The sequence below is a fragment of the Dermacentor andersoni genome, chromosome 4 (genome assembly GCF_023375885.2).
Source record: "Dermacentor andersoni chromosome 4, qqDerAnde1_hic_scaffold, whole genome shotgun sequence".
In the NCBI taxonomy this organism is placed as follows: Eukaryota; Metazoa; Arthropoda; class Arachnida; order Ixodida; family Ixodidae; genus Dermacentor; species Dermacentor andersoni.
The window spans coordinates 49,195,511-49,208,241 of NC_092817.1; the positions used below are offsets into that span (position 1 = coordinate 49,195,511).

Consider the following 12,731-nt stretch of genomic DNA (forward strand, 5'->3'; position numbering starts at 1 on the left):
CCCTGCCAGGCTCTTTCCCCTTTTATACTGCTGCCTATTTCCTTACAGTAGTTTAGCAGCACTCAGAACGCATCCACAAATCGGAAAAATTGCACTAAAAAGCACATCATCACTTTGAAACACTACACAAAAGCAATAAGTTAAAAAAAAATCCTGCCTCAGGAAGAAAAACATCAGTAACAAGCAATTTTGAGGCTGATTCCCACGTTAGGGGCTTCGACTTAAGCCATCGGCGTTACCGTTGAGACTCCCCTTTTTGTAACGCACCTCAAAGGAATATTGTTGCAAAGCGAGGCTCCAGCGCAGGAGGCGACCATTTTTGGGAGAGATGGTCTGCAGCCATTGGAGAGGGCAGTGATCCGTTTCAATGATAAACCTCGAGCCGGCTAGGTAACATGACAATTTCTGAACGGCCCACACGATACACGCACACTCTTTCTCGGTGGCGCTATACGCCTGCTCACGACTCGTCAGCTTACGACTAGCATACAGGACGGGGTGTTCTACTTCTCCATTTTCCCGTTGGCACAGTACAACGCCCATGCCTCGCTCACTAGCATCACACTGAACAACGAACCCTTTTGTGTAGTCGGGCGATCGTAGCACAGGCTGGCTTGTTAGGGCGCTCTTTAGGGCGCTAAAAGCTCTTTCCTTCGTCTCATCCCAGACGACTGTTTGCGGCTCTGTCTTTCTTAGAGCATCCGTCAAGGGAGCCGCGATATCAGAGTACCTGGGGATGTACCTCTGATAGTAGCCGGCAACACCTAAGAACGACCGAATATCGGTCTTCGTACGCGGTTGCGGGAAGTCTCGCACAGCGGCCACCTTTATTTCAGAGGGGCGGCGACGACCCCGACCAATCACGTGTCCGAGGTAGACAACCTCGGCCTGTGCTAACTGGCACTTGGGAGCCTTGACTGTCAAGCCCGCATCGCGCAGGCGGGTTAGCACTGCCCGCAAGTGCGCCATATGCTCAGGCCAGGATGCGGAGAATATCGCTACGTCGTCTAGATACGGTAAAGCGAATTCTTGCTGTCCCCGCAACACTTTATCCATGAGGCTTGAAAAGCAGTATGGCGCGTTCTTCAAACCAAAACTCAAAACTTTAGGACGGAATGTCCCCATGGGTGAAATGAACGCCGCATACCTACTAGCCTCTTCTGTAAGTGGAACCTGCCAATAACCCCTGACAAGATCTAGGGTGGAAATAAACTGAGCGCTACTCACTCTCTCAAGGCGCTCCTCGATGTTAGGGATCGGATAAATTTGATCCTTAGTGATGGAATTAAGCCTGCGGTAGTCGACGCAAGGACGAGGTTCCTTGCCCGGTACCTCAACTAAAATCAAAGGGGAGGTATAATCACTCTCACCCGCTTCAACAACACCGAGCTGTAGCATTTTCTTTACCTCAGCCTCCATAATATCGCTCTGGCGGGGTGACACCCGGTACGCCTTGGATCGTACTGGCTCTGGGGAGGTAAGTTTTATGTCATGAGTAAGGACAGAAGTCCTACCAGGCCTCTCAGAGAACAGACCTTGAAACTCTTGTAAGAGCTGGTGTAGTTCTGTTTTCTGCTCAGGCGACAGCGATGCTTTACTTATTAAGTCACTAATGACTTGATCGGTGTCTTTCCTGTTCGTCACTGAGCCTAGTCCCGGAAGCTCGACCGGAAGCTCTTCTAACTTTCCCGCATCGGGAATTTCCTCTCCAGTATCTGGTGCCTTTAACGCTACAGGCTCAATTTTATCCCGTTCGGGCGTGCTCTGAATACTAGCTTGCTGCGCCTCTGACCCTTTCTCATCGTTCAACAACGTCGGTCCCGCAACTACCGCCTTTGCAGCGAGCTCCCGAACCTTCGATCTGGTTAAGGCCTGAACGCTAGCCTCACCAAACAAAAGCCCCTTCTCGCGCAGGAGGTGATCGGACCTGTTCGAAAATAGGTACGGGTACTGGGGGGGCAGCATAGATGACACTGCGGCCTCCGTCTCAAGTGCTCCGAAAGGTCCTTCAATAAGCACTTTTGCTACCGGCAGACACACGCTATGAGCTTCCACTGCTTGCTTGATCCATGCGCACTCGCCCGTGAACATATCGGGTTCTACGTAAGAGGGGTGAACTACATCCATTGTAGCTGCGGAATCGCGAAGCACTCGGCACTCTTTCCCGTTCACGAGGAGGTCTCGCATGTAAGGCTCGAGAAGCTTCATGTTCTCGTCAGTGCTGCATATAGACAAAAACACGACTTGTGTTTTTGTTTCTGGACACTGCGCCGAAAAGTGACCCGGCTTCTGGCACGTATAACAAACGCGCGCTTGCCTCATCTCGAACCGCTTTCTGCGTTCGGCTTCGGTTGCCGCCGTCTCCTTACGTTCGGTCGGACTGCTTTCACTCGCATCCGAACTACGTGTGTCCCCCTTTGCTCTCATGGGTGTGAACTTCGGCCTCTCAAACTTGGAGCCAAATTCACCCTTTTGACCGTCCTTAGCTCCGCGAGCCCGACGCGTCACAAACTCCTCGGCTAACTCAGCGGCTCTAGCCACCGTACTAACGTCTGGCCTATCCAAGACCCAGTACCGCACGTTCTCAGGTAACCGACTATAAAACTGTTCTAGCCCGAAACACTGCAGAACTTTCTCGTGGTCACCAAACGCTTTCTCTTCTTTGAGCCACTCCTGCATGTTTGACATAAGCCTGTACGCAAACTCTGTATATGACTCACTTTTGCCTTTCTCATTTTCCCGAAACTTCCGACGGAACGCCTCCGCTGACAGCCGGTACTTTTTTAGCAGACTCGATTTCACTTTGTCGAAATCCTCTGCCTCCTCTCTCTCCAAGCGAGCGACTACGTCGGCCGCCTCGCCGGGTAGCAAAGTGAGCAAGCGCTGTGGCCACGTTTCCCGAGAGAACCCCTGCTTCTCGCACGTTCGCTCAAAGTTAACCAGGAACAAACCAATGTCCTCTCCAAGCTTAAACGGCCGCATCAGGTCAGTCATTTTGAACAATACTCGTTCTCCTGCACCGTGTGCCTGACTTCCATTACGAGCGCGTTCCATCTCTACCTCGAGACGCTTCATTTCCAAAGCGTGTTGACGGTCGCGCTCTTCTTTTTCTTTCTCTTTTTGTTCTTTACGTTCGCGCTCATCTTTCTCTTTCTGTTCTTTAAGTTCGCGCTCCTGTTTCTCTTTTTGCTCCTCCCTCTCCTCAATTGTCTCAAGGCATTCCGACAGCTCGTCATCCTCAGCTTCTAACTCAAGAATAGCCCTTAGCAGTTCTGGTTTTCTGAGTTTGTCTGAGACATCCAGACCCAACTCTCTTGCAAGCTCCAGCAATTTCGGTTTGCGCAACGACTTCAAATCCATGGCTGCTCTGAATGCTGCTTTCTCTACTGCCTACTATTGTTTTGCCGCAAACTAACCCGGTAGCAACGACAACCACAATTACCAGCTCTGTTTCTAACTCTAACAAAAGCCTGGCAAAACTCAGAAGAAGAAAGTCCCGCACTCACCAAACCTTGCAGCCAAGACTTCAGCGCAGTCGTTCCGCTGCAGGCAACCAGTCATCACACAGGGCTCGTTGCGCTGCTCCCGGATGGTCGTTGTGCTGCTCAGCATACAGTCAACCGCATCTCTTCGCTGCTGGCCTCCGTTGGCGCGATCTCACCGCTGGCAACCAGATGTTGGAACCGTACCGCTGGCACGAGTTGTTGGGGTCTCGGTGCTGACGCCCGTTATTGCCAATGGGTCGCAAGCCCCAAGGGTAGCGTTGGCCTGGCGGCCTGGGGCACTGGAAGCATCCGAAGGTCCCGGCAAAGCATGAGAAGACTGGTAACAGAACAACTTGTTTATTCTAACATAGCAAAAGAGCGGCCGGTCAGTTCGACCGAATTGGAGAGACGGGAGAGCACGTAACTCAACAGTACAAATCGGAGCCTCTCTCTTGGCGTCCGGGGGCAGCTGCTCTTATACTCCCGGCGTCGCGGTCCAAAAAGGGAAGGAGGGAAGGTCACGGGATGAAGGTCACGGGACGGCGCAGCAGGAGCCCACGACGGCGCGAACTGTCGGGCCGAGAGACCTGCTGAACCGAGTGTAGTGACGCATCGCCAACCCTCACCCACACGACGGCGCGAACAGTTGAGCCGAGAGACCTCCAGGCTCCTCATTCGGGGAACTCCGCTCCCCGGCTGCCGCGCTTTGACAAGCGAGGGCACACACACACACACGAAGACACGTGGCACTGAAACACGCCTGGGCACGCTTGGCGGGTAGGCGTTGCGGCGGCGTCGGACGGGCCAAAATGTCCGCCGCTTTGAACAAAGCCCCGGCGTCCGTTGCATCCGCGCCGGCATTACCGCGCGTTGTAGGCGAAACGTAACAGTGGTCATGATCTTCTGGCATAGGGCTCGCGATGAGGACATCATCAAGGTATGCGAACACAGTAGGGAGGCCCCAAGTGACCTCCGCGATGAACCGCTTGAAGGTATGAGGCAAAGTGCGGAGTCCAAAAGGCATCTGCTTGTACTCAAACAAACCAAAAGGCGTCGTTATGGCGGTATTAGGTACGTCGACAGGTTTGATAGGAATTTGGTGGTATGCCTTAACCAGGTCCACTTTGCTAAAAACGGCGCAGCTGTCGAGGCGCGATGTAAAACCTTGGATGTGAGGCAGCGGACAACTCTCATAGACAGATTAGGCATTCAACGCTCGATAGTCTCCACAGGAACGCCAATCACCGGGATCATGCTTGCGCACTAGATGGAGCGGAGAAGCACACATGCTGGATGATGGGCATATAATGCTAAGTTGCAGCATGTTGCAAAACTTCCATTTGGCAATAGCTAGACGGTCCCCAAACAAGCAGTGTGGTCAAGTAGCTGCTGGGGGACCACGAGTGACAATGCGGTGTGTCAAGCTATGTTTAGGCAGCTGAGTGAAGTTGCATGGCTTTGTTAACTCTAGAAAATCCGCCAAGGTCTTTTCGAATGGAGAGGAAGGCATCGGCATGCGGATGCATATGGGAGCAAGGTCGGACAGGTCTCAAAAGATGGATAGACAAGACAGACCATCTGTGAGGCAACGATGCCGCGCACTGACGTCCAAGTCGAAGTAGGAGAGGAAGTCCGAGCCGATGATCGGGTGAATAACACCTGCGATGAAAAAGATCCATCAAAAGGTGCGGCGAAGGCCGTAGTCGAGGGTGAGAGATTGGAGTCTCTACGTCGCTCTAGATGAGACGTTGGCAGCAAGAAACGACTGCCCTGACGACCTGAAACAAGGAGCCTTAGATGGGGGAACCACGCTGATTTCTACACCCGTGTCTATAAGGACGCTGGAGAACTTGTCAGTTACCATAAAAAGGCGGCTGGGACGACAAGCAAGACCACACACTGCCATCAGTGATCCCAGCGGGTATTCCCTGGCCATGAACAGGGAGGTGGGCACTTCGTGGCTCAGTGTCGGAAACGCCCGTGGTACCAGCAGAGAGATGGAGGGCTGGGACTCCGATCTTGATGTGTGCGCAAAAGAACACGATGACTGAGGCGAGGCGCATGGGTCCCCTGAGTGAGGGGGGTCTCCGAAGTGCGGTGATTGAGGTGGCAAGCTTATCAATGTGGGCCACAAGGCGCAAGATCGCTGGATTTGTAGGCGGTAACACAGCAGTGATGGACGGGGAAGTCGCCTTATGAACCTGATCGGCGAGCTCCGCCAGGTGGTCGAGGGTGATGTGGCCAGCCGCCGCGAGGACGAAGCGGATGGGCTGGGAAAGGCATCAGAGGAAAAGCTTTCAAATCAACGCTGAGTGGGTAGGGACGTCACCCTCCCCATGAAGCTGTGGCATCCGCCACAGCAGTTGGGAGAAGCACCGGTCACCAAGGTCCTCCTCGGTAAGGAGCTGCTGGAGGTTGGTGCGTTCCAAAGGGGCATGAATCTCTCCAGCACCTTGGTCTTGAGGTGCTGATATGGTGTAGTGCCCATGGGGGCGGAGAGAATGTCCGAGAGCTCACTGGCAACATCAAAAGGAAGGACTAAGGCGACGTGATAGCAGCGCATTGTTTCTGAGGTGATGCAGTACAGGCAGAAATGCGCCTCGATCTGGCGGAACCAAACTTGGGGGTTCTGGGGCCAGAAGGGTGGGTGGCGAAGCTGCAGCAATGAGACATCCTGTGGACGTGAGTCCTGTTCCGTGGAGGGTTCGGGCCGATCAGTCGTTGTGTTCATCCTAGGTCACTACTTGTAGGCTTATGCCTAAGGCACAAAGGAAAGAGACAACTGACCTGAATCGATGCCAGAATAGAATTGCGAGCCGTGGATTCGCATGCCACGGCCAGGCATCGTCTTTATTTTCTTCTCATGCGGACGCATGCTGTCTGGGTTCTAGGCGCTGCCCAAGGGAGGTCACTACAGGTTCATCAGAACTTTTGCTTTTGAAGCACCATCTTGGCATGCACAAGTGCGCGCAACACAGCGCCTGAAGGGGATATGCTATATTCAGATATGTTTAATTGAATAATGGTGCAAATACGGCTTACGCTAAAGGGGTGGCTGAACAGGCATTTGTTAATCGAAAGTAATGAAGTAGTGGGGTTACTTTGCTGTGTGTCATAGTGAGATGCAACCTGTTCTCATACACAGTGGCCCAAGTTTTTATTCTAACAAGTTTAAGAAAAGATTTTACACTTACAGTTGGCTGCTTTTACTAAAGAAATGCAATAGCATTTTTTGGTACCTATCATTTAATAAAATACTCCACATTGTTGCTTGCCTTGCCATGCCAACCTGGAAATAAATATGAATACTACTACTGGAAGTGTGCTTCCCAACCATAGAAGTGAGTTGCTAGAGAGATATCAGAATCAGATAATTCTTTTATTATTAGAAGTTGGGTCACATTACAAGTATTTAGTATGCAGAAGGAGGTCCCATAGTCAAAGACTGTATCGGGACCTCCTGTACAAGAACAGTTATTGTAGTTAACATCTAAAAGCAACAACAGCATAATTTTAGGAAGTATACAAGCAACAAGAAAATAACGTTTACAGAACAAAATACAGAATTGATTACAAATAATAACAAGGTTTAGCATATCTCATGGTAGCAGCAAAATTGTGCGGGAAAGAAACACCAACAGTTTATTTACAACAACAAAAGAAAAAAAAGAAGAGACAAAAGAAGAAAAGAACGAACAAAGACCGACTACAGTAATCCTTGTCGTTAATCGGTCAATAAAAGATGCATCTTTAGTTCTTTTTGAAATTGTGTTAAAGATCTTGCGTTTTTCATTATGAAAGGAAGAGTGTTCCATATTGATATGGAAGTAAATTCTACAGCTTGTTTACCATAGTTAGTGCGGATTCTTCGTAAAAGAAAATTGTTATTCGATGCAAATCTGATGGTACTATGAATCATCAGGTTAGAAGGCGAAAATGGGATCGATGGTAGCTCATTATTCACAAATCTGTAGAAGAAAATACCTAGGTTGTATTTAGCGAGTCCAGATATGGTAAGGACGTTATTCTCGTGTAGTAGGGAAGAGGAATTAGAAAAACGTGGGCCGTAAGTAATTATTCTTATGGCTCGGTTCCGAACAGTCTGGAGAGACGCGATATGAGTATTATAGGTGTTACCCCAACATATTATGCCATAAGTAATGTGAGAGTGACAAACGAGTGGTAAAGTGAGAGTAATGTGGCACGTGTGAAGTAAGGGCGTGTTTTAATTAAGATGCGTATACCATAAGCTATTTTCCTTTTTATTTGAGCAATATGATTGTGATATTTCAAATTACAGTCAAGTAGAATACCAAGGAAAGATGAACATGAACTTGGAGGAAGGCGGTGAGAACCAAAAGTGATAGGTGGAATGGATGGTATGTTTCACTGATGTGAAGAGAATACAACAAATTTAGTTTTAGTTTCATTAATAGATAACATGTTAACGTTACACCACCTTAAGATATCTTCTAAGTCAGCATTTAACTTATTAAACGAGAGATGAAATATCCTTATGATAGGTGAATATAGTGGTGTCATCCGCGTACAGAATGCATTTTGTGGAAGAAAGACAGTTAGGTAAATCATTAATATAAACTAAAAACAGAAGTGGCCTCAGGATAGATCCTTGGGGCACACCAATGTTAGTAATTCGCTGTCGAGAATAAGCGTTGGAAGCAAGGATGGACAGACTATGTCACCTGTATGCAATAAGAAGTCTGTACAAGACAGGCAAATAGTGACATTTTGTGTTCTTTTTTGGATGATGCGAACCAAAAAATGCAACCTTTTTTAGGGAGCCTCAGTGAAAAAAACATCCGTGAGCACAAAATCTTCTGTTATAGTTGCAACAGAATTTCTTTTCTTATAGTTCTTAGAACAAACACGAACGTCACTGTAATTATTATATCAGTATAAGAATGATTAGTTTTCCAACTACACTGAAGACAAGTAATTTGCTTGGCACCATCTGACAAGTTTAGGTTATAAGTTTTATACAATGACAATATTGTAACGATGTTAGTAAAACAACGATATTTATTAAAGGCGAACTTGTTCCCACAAGTAAAAGTCACTGCGGTCGTGAAGAAGTCCGCGGCAGTCGCGTTCGCAAACTGGGCTCGAACCGTCTTCCTCTTCTCCTCGTGTGACACCTCGTGCGCGTGGCGCATGCGAGCCGGGTCCAACTTGCTGCCCGTGCCACGAAGATCGCTGCCTGTTGTTGCTGAACAACACCACTGTACGGCGTGCACAGTGCCCAATGCAAAGGGCGCGCAACTTGAATGTCACCAAGTTCGTTGTGGCAATATCAACGTTGTTCTCCTGTGTCTTTCATGTGAGCCTTTCTAACACTCCTTTACAGCTCTAACTAAACCATCCTCAATTTTCGTAGATAATTCCTATGCAGTTATTTCGGTGTTTGCTGCCTGCCACAGCCTTTGTGAAATGGCTGGAATTAAATGGTGCCAAAGCAGTTGATCAACTTTTTTTTTTAATCCATAACTGTGTAAGGAGAGAGGAAAAAAAAAGCTTTAAAGAAACTTTAATAGCCCTGACTCCCCACAAGGCAAGCAGTGGCAGACATGGTACAATTCTTGTTCATCCTGATAACAGAAAAACAGCACCACACAGATTAAACCAGAACAAAAATAGACTCTAGTACAAGAAATGTTGTACACACAGCTATGAAGTCAGGCATAGGTAGGCAAAAGGCCTGTATGTGTAGTATATGGACATAGAATATTACAAAGAGACCCAATCCTGCCAGCACTCCGGTCACGTGGCGAGCAAAGCCTCAACAAAACCTTGAACCCCAGAAGTACACAGCAGCATCACACACCTTCCTGAGATAACCAAACACTTTCCTTAGATAAATATATATGAACAAACTATAATACATGTCTCTGAACATCTATGAACTTTAATTATGGGCAAAAACGTAATCATGTGATAAAGTTCAGCAATGCACAGAACACTATGTGACATCACGGTAAGCATCAGTGAATAGAAATTTAATTGTACAGGATGAAAACATTGTTTGAACACAACTCTAAATCAAAACAGCACATGTGTTCAACTAGTGTGGAGCCATGTCAAAGGATGAAGCACCACAACAAATAAATAAATAAATAAATAAATAAATAAATAAATAAATAAATAAATAAGTACAATGTAAAAGTGAGAAAAAGAAAAGAAGGAAAGAAGGCTTTGAAACAAAGAAATTTACCCTTCCCCTACTAGAAAATGGTGGTAAGTGAAGCTTGTCCTGCGTGCACCTGACCTTCGTCACGGTCAAGTGACCCACAGGTAGCGGCGCCTGACTGCTTTGGCCTCCCGCTCCCTTAGCTTGCGATCTTCTTACTGCTGTCGGATTGCCTGGGCATGGGCGGCTCTAATGGCTGGATTGGCGTACCGAAGCCTAGCGCTTTCATGGGCGAGTTCTCGCTGCCGCTCGTCGAACACTGCCCGTTCCTTCAGGGAACGCATAACACATGGCTGTCCCATCCGTTTTCCGAGACTGAACGGAACAGAAACGAAGCCGGTGCAGTGCGCATGTAGCCCTTTCCTCCCCTTTCCTTCCCCAACTGAAGCAAAAAGGCTCTGATTGGTGGTGCGCGTGGCATGAGCGCACGCCTATGCAGCTAGAACCCTTGCTAATGACTCGCGCTCCGGGGCCAGCACAGCTGTCAACTCATCAAACTGCCCTTTTTCACAGCTGCTCTGTTTTGGGAAGAACTGAGTTTTGGCATGACCATATCGCCACCAAAACTTGTGAACCAATACAAGCTTTGCTTGAAAATGGGAAAATAACACTACATGGTGTAAAGTGATAACCATTTATGCTGAAAAGAATAGTGTGTAGAGTTAAGATAACTAGAGCTGAGGTATGTCAACCATGTTCATAAGGTGCTCAGTTAGGGTATCAGGCACTTGGTACTGTAACCTTTGTGTTCCATATTTGCAAGAAATGGGTGAATTTTACTATATTCAGGGTTTCTCATACGATAATTTGTGGGAGCTTTAATCGCAAGCCTGCTTGGTGTAGTTAAGATATTTCTCTTTTGATTAGTTTCCTGTATTACAGATCTGCACAGCTGGTAGTGATAGGCATACAAACAATGTTTCTATAAGAAAATCATAGGCCAAGCGTGTGATTAGTGTCACCACTTTTCTTTCGAGCCAAGACAATTTCTTTAAGTTAGCTGAAGTAGTCGTAGCCTACACCAACACGGCAGTAGCTTAGTTGAGATAAAAAGAGTTTAGTTATACAAAAGCAACATTATATTAGAGGGAAGGAAATTGCTAAGCCAGAAAAGTAAACCTATTACGGAGGCTTATCGTGATGCTAAGCAGTTCATGTGGTAATTACCCCAAGACATGCTTGAAGCAAACAGGCTGCCTGGTGTCTTAACTCATTTACTTGGCAATGGGTGAGAAGACGCACAGCTTAACACAGCTCTCGGCACACTTGCATCGCATATGATGCTGTCATCTCACTTGTAAAGAGTATGCATTGCACATGGCACACTAGCTATTTACATATGCAATATATATGCCACACGTACCTTCTGTGCTGCATAAATGTGAAGAGCTGTAGGCGCAAGAAGAAAAAGAAGGAAGAAAAAGACAAATGCCGCATTCTGGCCTCAAGCTGCTAGTGTCATGTACTGCATCTGGTGTCAAGGAATTACACTACAACTAATTTCACGTCATGATTATTACAGTTATTACGCAACATTAAGAAAGCTAGAACTTGCAGACGGATTTAGGTATAACAGGTTTAGTCTCTACATTGATATTCTCGATAACTGTAAATGCCTCACACCCGTATTACTCTTATTGCATACGGTAAGTCAGGAATGAGAGAAAAAAAAAACTTACATTAGACGTGTTTTTAGAGTAAAAAGGAGGCAGAAAGGTGCTGACAAGCTGCTACCGGTAGCGTAGAACTGTTGCTGCACGTGGCTCATAAACTGTCCGCACAAGGGAACCAATTCACGAAAGCGCACACAGCGAATAAGTACCGTGCGGGACATAAGTACAGTACATTCGTAACGGATAGAATCGACATACGAAACACCACCCTCGGCATATCGACACCTTCTTACAGGTCTTGTCGCGCTCCCAAGAACGCGATCTGCTTCGTCTCTACCGAGGAAACGGATTCCAAGAACTGTACCCCATCACGTAGCCCGGCTCTGTACAAGATCAATGACCACTTGCGGTGAGGAGCTTACCTTAGTTTGTTGAAGGCCACAGAGAACTTCGCCTGACAAACTTCGCACGAGCTGGAGCTCACTTCGTTTGACGTCCTGTTCACAGAGTGGTCACGACTGCGGCTCAGTAGCGTTTGACGTGGCCCTTGTCAGAAATCGTCGCTTTGACAGCAATACGCTACGCCTACGACACCCACACTTTCCCCAGTCGGGCGATCAAAGCCAGAATCGCAGCAGCACGCCGCTCCGGATGGTAGTCAGTTCGCACCGCGCAACTTTGAGTGTTGCATTCGTTTCTGTTGCGCATATAGTGCGAGTTAACGCAGCCAACTCACAGAATGATGCATGGGAATGAAGCAACCACAGACACCTCAGCAACCGCACACCAAACGTTGAATTGGGCGGAATCGCTGAATGAGGAGCGAAACTACAGACCTCGCTCCAAGCGGCGGTCTACGTGACCTTCATCATCATCATCAGCAGCATACCTCTAGCAGATCATAGCGCTGTCGCGCTGTGTCGGGCAGACACTTTACGCCATCTAGTAGTAAATAATTAAGATAACAAAAAAAGCCTAGCCTTGGAGATCCCTAATTCACCTCAAATAAATAAGATAACAGAAATGTCCTAGCCTTGGAGATTTGTTCTTCACCTCACGTACGATGTTGGAATATTTCTACACCGCAACCTCACGGCACGGGTTTCTCAAGGTAATAAATACTAATCTTACAGTCCATGCGTTTGCTTACTGTAGGAACCAGAAACAATAGATGGTGTCGAAAACCCGACGTCTATGACGTGTCCTCGGCTCCCAAAATCGTTTCCGCGCATTCAACCAACAAAAGCATAGGCTTTGAGATTTGCACTTTAAATCGAGAGAGTTCCACTATATAAGGGTTGGTGTGATCCACCTGCTGGATGCACCTTTCTCCATGGTGTTAATGGTGTGATATTAATTGTGGTTCTATCCAAGGAGGTTATACAAAACTTCTGGAGTAGCAGTCCATGCAGCCATAGAGTTTCCTAC

At 47.6% G+C, this 12,731-nt stretch overlaps 1 protein-coding gene across 1 annotated transcript in view; it reads right to left on the reverse strand.

Moving 5' to 3' along the window:
- The window catches only part of sgl (UDP-glucose 6-dehydrogenase sgl), a 47,068-nt gene extending 34,899 nt beyond the window's left edge, over window positions 1-12,169 (reverse strand). Inside the window, exon 1 of the mRNA XM_050184233.3 lies at window positions 11,726-12,169. The gene's annotated coding sequence lies outside the window, so the exon portion shown is untranslated. The remainder of the gene's footprint in view (window positions 1-11,725) is intronic.
- Window positions 12,170-12,731: the final 562 nt, after the last annotated feature.